At 45.1% G+C, this 6,047-nt stretch overlaps 1 protein-coding gene across 2 annotated transcripts in view; it reads left to right on the forward strand.

Moving 5' to 3' along the window:
* Window positions 1–5,972: 5,972 nt before the first annotated feature.
* The window catches only part of TRIM56 (tripartite motif containing 56), a 3,461-nt gene continuing 3,386 nt past the window's right edge, over window positions 5,973–6,047 (forward strand). Inside the window, exon 1 of one of the 2 annotated variants that reach the window (XM_023741094.1) lies at window positions 5,973–6,045. The gene's annotated coding sequence lies outside the window, so the exon portion shown is untranslated. The remainder of the gene's footprint in view (window positions 6,046–6,047) is intronic. The other variant, XM_004386745.2, reaches the window with a different exon arrangement.

Here is a 6,047-nt window from a genome sequence, read left to right on the forward strand (position 1 = left end):
AACCTGTGGTATGCAGATGACACAATCTTGCTTGCTGAAAGCGAAGAGGACTTGAAGCACTTACTGATGAAGATCAAAGACTACAGCCTTCAGTATGGATTACATCTCAACATAAAGAAAGCAAAAATCCTCATAACTGGACCAATAAGCAACATCATGATAAATGGTGAAAATTTTGAGGTTGTCAAGGATTTCATTTCACTTGGATCCACAATCAATCCCCCTGGAAACAGCAGTCAAGAAATCAAAGAATGTATTGCATTGAGCAAATCTGCTGCAAAAGACCTCTTTAAAGTATTCAAAAGCAAAGACGTCACTTGGAGGACTAAGGAGCTCCTGATCCAAGCCATGGTATTTTCAATCGCCTCATATGCATGTGAAAGCTGGACAACGAATAAGAAAGACCGAAGAAGAATTGACGCCTTTGAATTGTGGTGTTGGCAAAGAATATTGAATGTACCATGAACTGCAAGAAGAACGAACAAATCTATCTCGGAAGAAGTACAGCCAGAGTGCTCCTTGGAAGCGAGGCTAGCGAGATTTCATCTCACGTACTTCGGACATGTTATCTGGAGGGACCAGTCCCTGGAAAAGGACATCATGCTTGGTAGGGTAGAGGGTCAGTGAAAAAGAGGAAGACCCTCGACAAGATGGATTGACACAGTGGCTGCAACAATGGGCTCAAACATAACAATGACCGTGAGGATGGCACAGGACCAGGCAGTGTCTCATTCTGCTTTACACAGAGTCACTATGAATCAGAGCCGACCCGACGACACCAACAACAACAACAGATCACCAGGTGTTTCTTCCAAGGCGCCAGTGGGTGGACTTCAACCTCCAACCTATTGATTAGCAGCCCAGCCCATTAAACATTTACACCACTCAGGGACTCCAAAGTCATCATAAAAAACCCGTTGCTGTGAGTCGATTCTGACTCATAGTGACCCTATAGGACAGAGCAGAACTGCCCCGCAGGGTTTCCAAGGAGCAGCTGGTGGATTTGAACTGCTGACCTTTTGGCTAGCAGCCTGAGCTCTTAACCACTGCGTCACCAGGGCCTCAAAGTCATCACAGCAGATATAAAAACAAGCAAACAAACAGAAACAATCGAAGGGTTGGAAGGTTTAAGCTCAGGAAATCTCCCAGAGAGTAGTACAAAAAGAAAAAGAAATGGAAAATAAGAAAAAAGATAAAGTGAGTAGAGGACTCATCCAGGAGTTGCAGCATCTGAGTGAAGGGAATTCCAGAAAGGGAAACAGAAGCAGTGGGAAGAGAATCATCAACAAAATAATTTAGGACAATTTCCCAGAACAGAAGGGCATGTGCTGCCAGAATGGAACAGTCCACTAAAAAAAATGCCCAGCACAATGTACTCACACCGAGACACACACTGCGAAATTCAGAACACTGGGAACAGAGAGAAGATTCTAAAAGCTTCCAATGGGTACTGGCTCTTGAGAGCTCTTTGTCAAATTTTAACAGTTTTGCAGACCGGCTGTTAAACCATTGGTCAACAAAACTAAATTAAAATGTAAAATAATAAATATCATGGAAAAACAAAAAGGAAGGAAGGAGAGGGGAGTCTTTATACTGTATTTACATTTGGAAATTGGCAAACACCACAAATCAAGGATTTACTGGGGGGAAGTGGCAGGAGGGAGGGAGTTAGTTTACCAGCATACAACTAAATAGTTGAGCAAATTATGGTATATAATTTATACAGCCATTAACAATAACAACTCTGATAAATATATAGAAATATAGAAATTGTTGATATAATGCTGTTGTTGTTAGTGGCTGTCAAGTTGATTCTGACTCATGGTGACCCCATGTGTGCAGAGCAGAGCTGCTCCACAGGGTTTTCAAGGCTGTGACCTTTCGGAAGCAGATCACCAGGCCTGTCTTCTGAGGTGCCCCGAGTGGGTTCAAACCACCAACCTTTCCACTAATAGTCATGTGCTTAACTGTTTTTGCCACCCAGGGACTCCTGATAAACCATGAAGTTATATAAACAGACAAAAAGCATATGTGTACTATAAATACAACTATGTAAAATATACACATGATGGAGAACAAAGGAAATACACAAAACGGTTATTTGTTAAGATGATGAAATAATGTATTTTACAATTTAAGTTTATCCTTATTGTTTTTGTAATTCAAGATTAAAAACTTTTGTTCGCCCTCCCTCCCTCCGTGGTACCTAAAGAAGAAAACCCAAACTTGCCTGATGAAAATTCTATAATGGTAGCCCACGACCTTCAGGCCTGATAGGATTCTAATGAGGAAGTTTGAAATTTGTTCTACCTGTCCACTTCCACTTTCTGCCACTTGCGTCCACCCACCCACACTCCAGTCCTATCAGATCACCTGTGATTCCCCTGCTGAGCTATGTCTTCCCATGAGTGATCCTGAGGAACCCCAACTCATCTGGCCAGATCCTCCCCTCAACCACCTGGAGAAGCACCTCCTCCTCTCAGTGTTTCTGTTGTCCTCTGCTCATCTCCATGGTAACTCTTTATCACTTGGACTTAAGAGTCTTATGAGTCTGTCCTCCAGGTGGGGAAACTGTCTCCCTAGTTGCAGCTGAGTCAGCACTGACTCATGGTGACCCCATGTACAACAGAATGAAACACTGCCTGGTCCTGTGCCATCTCACGCTCGAGACTATTGTTGTGGCCACTGAGTATCTTCCAGAGCTGTGGCAAACAATATTCTGTTGTGATCCATAGGGTTTTCATTTGCTAATGTTCAGAAGTAGGTTGCCAGGCCTTTCTTCCTAGTCTTTCTTAGTCTGGAAGCACCACTGAAACCTGTCCACCATAGGTGACCCTGCTGGTATTTGAAATACAAATGGCATAGCTTCCAGCATCATAGCAACATGCAAGCTACCACAGTACAGCAAACTGGCAGACAGGTGGTGATCACATACTATAGTCCCTTAAAACAATTGTTCGATATTTGTGTTGGGAGATGGTTTGGAATGCTGCCTCCTCCATGAAGCTTTCCTGGTTCCCACACCATCACCACTCTCTGGGGAAATCACTCTCCCTCTTCTGGGTTCCCATAGGGCTTTGTATGACCTTGAGTAATACTTATTATTCTCTCTACAACTCAGTTTCTTTATCTGTAAAATGGAGGTGATAAAAATACCTGTCTCACCAGGTCATGTTACACTGCCTGTGGGGTTTACAATTAAGTTTACCCGAAGAATTTGGTCTTTGCCCTTGGTTCTGGAGAGAGAATCTCTAAAGCCTTGGAATTTCTCCAGTGACTGAAGTGATTTGATGAGGCCTTCTGATGGCACCTGAGTGTTTACGCTAATGAGGTACCTCTTGGATGGGGGCTGGCCAGATCAAAAAGACTCACCACGTGGTATCAGCTGACCTCAGGGGAGGGGTACATGACTCAGTCAATCACAAGGCTGTCATGAGGCCCCCAATAAAGGCTCTGAACACGGAACGGACACGTGCCTCTAGTCGGTAACAGACATCGACGCACTTGGAAGGGTAGCTTCGCGTTAGGAATACTCCCAGACCTCGCCCTATGCATCTCTTCGTTTGTTTCTTTTTTGCTGTAATAAAACTGTAATCATGGTACGTATAGCACTTTCCTTCATTCTATGACTCGTTCTAGCGAATTATTGAACTCGAGGGAGTTGTAGGAACCAGTGGGTCAGAAGTGAGGGAGGGCTGAGGACCCCCAAGCTGGTGTCTGAAGTCTTGGGCCACCTTGGCAGTCTGGAGGATGTGGCCTTTAATTGTGAGGTCTGATCTAGCTCCAGATGGTTAGGATCAGAGAAAAGAGTACTTACTGCATGTGTCCTTGAATTGGAATTGAATAGATTTTACTTGGAATTGAATCCTTCCATTTAGTTGGTGTCAGAAAAGTGGAGGAGCCCTGGTGGTGCAGTGGTAAAGAGCTCGGCTGCTAACTGAAAGGCTGGCAGTTGGAATCCACCAGCTGCTCCTGGGAACCCTCTGGGGCAGTTCTAGTCTGTCCTATTGACTGTAGTTTTTTGTTTTGTTTTGTTTTGTTCAGAGAAGCGGAATAAAAGGATCACATTGATTGATTTCCGTTACAACACCCTATGCCGAGCACATGGTAAATACCCAATAAGTGTAAGCTATTGTTTTTATTATTTTAGCACCTTAATATGACATTTGTCTTATTATCTCATTCATTCAGCTTCCTACTTAAATTCCATCATTGTGGATAAACAGATTGTTTTCGTTTCCCTGCACGTTAACCAGAAGGCTGGAGGTTGGAGCCATCTAGAGGTGCCTGGGAAGAAAGGCCTGTCCATCTACTCCCAGAAAAACCAGCCATTGAAAACCTTATGAAGCACAGTTCTACTCTGACACACGGGGTCACCATGAGTCAGAGTGAAGTCCATGGCACCTGGGTTTTTTTTTTTACTGGCTTATTCGTTTCCTAGGACAGCTGTAATAAAAAAAACCACACATTGAGTAACTTTAAATAACAGAAAGTTATTGTCTTACTGTTCTGGAGGCTAGAAGTCCAAATCTGCATTGGCCGTGTTCATTACTTTTGAGGGTTCTGAGGGAGAATCTGTTCCATGCCTTCTCTCCAGCTTCTGGGGGCTCGTGGCAATTCTTGAGGTTCCTTGTCTTGTAGGTATATCTTCACACAGCCATCTTTCCTCTGTGTGTCTTTTCTCCTCTTCTAGAAGGACGCCAGGGCCCTGGAGGCACAGTGGTTAAGAGCTTGGCCCCTAACCAAAAGGTTGGCAGTTTGAATCCACCAGCCACTCCTTGGAAACCTTATGGGGGCAGTTCTACCTGGCCTATAGGGTCGCTATAGTCAAAATTGACTCGACAGCAATAGGTTTGGTTTTTTTTTTTTTTTTTAATAAGGACACCACTCAGATTGGGTTAGGACCCACCCTACTGTAGGGTGACCTCATGGTAACTGAGAAAACATCTTTAAAGACCTTCTTTCCAAACAAGGTCACATTCGCAGGCACTAGGGGTTAGAACTTCAACGTATCGTTTTGGGAGACAACTCAATTCATGTACATGGACAGGTAGATATGTAATAAATATATAAAATGTTCACCAGAGAACCTAAGTAGTGAGCATATGGGTGTTCACTGTGCAATTCTTTCAACTTTTGTGTTTGAAATTTTTCATAAAATGTTGTTAAAACAATCCTTCAATGGTTTCTTTTGGCTTTTTAAATAAAACTCAGACTCCTTAACGGAGAAAATAGGGCTCTTTATGATCTGGTGCTGTCTCCCTCTATAACCTCATCTACCACCCCTCGCATGTACCCTTCACACAACTCATCCTAAATCACTTGGAGCCGCCCACGAGAGTCATGCGATTTCATTCTTCTGTGCGTTTGTACTTGCTGTTCCCTGTTCCTAGAACACCCTTCCCTGAATGCTTATCCAGCTAACCCCAGTACACTCCTCAAACTCAACTCAAGTGAGCCTCTTCCAGGAAGTCTTTCCGGACTCCTCCCAGGAGGGACCCCTTATGTGCTTTGGAGGCCTCTCCCAAAAGTTTGTGGATTTTGAAGATAGCTGTGTGGGACACTCAGCACCCTAGAAAACTTGGCCTGGGGACTTGGTTCTAGTTACTCTACCTCTCTGAATCATAGATGATCTCTCATTTCTTCCCACAAATAAGCCCTCAGATTATATACAAACCCTTGAGAATGTGTCTGCCAGCAGTTCCCTGAGCGAGTGACACACTCTTAACTGGGCGTGAGCAAACCTGAGGCGAGAGCCCACACAGGGAGCCGGGATGGCTGAACTCGGGCCGCCGCGGCGCCCGTGCCTGCCGAGGGGCCGCGTCGGAGGGTGCCCGGCGTAGGGGACACGCCTCGAGGAAGAGGTCCAGGCCGCGGTAGGGAAGAAGGCGGGGCCTGAGGCCGTGCACGTCGGTGTCCCGGGCTGGGGACGGAAGTTGCTCAAATACAATTAGTTTCAGTTTTGTTTCTCTTACAGGCACTCAGCAACAGCGGCCTCCGGGGCCCCGCTCCCAGTCCGTGGAGGTGGCGGCCGGCTGGAGCTAGGT

Source organism: Trichechus manatus, unplaced genomic scaffold, assembly GCF_000243295.1.
Source record: "Trichechus manatus latirostris isolate Lorelei unplaced genomic scaffold, TriManLat1.0 scaffold00170, whole genome shotgun sequence".
Classification (NCBI taxonomy): Eukaryota; Metazoa; Chordata; class Mammalia; order Sirenia; family Trichechidae; genus Trichechus; species Trichechus manatus.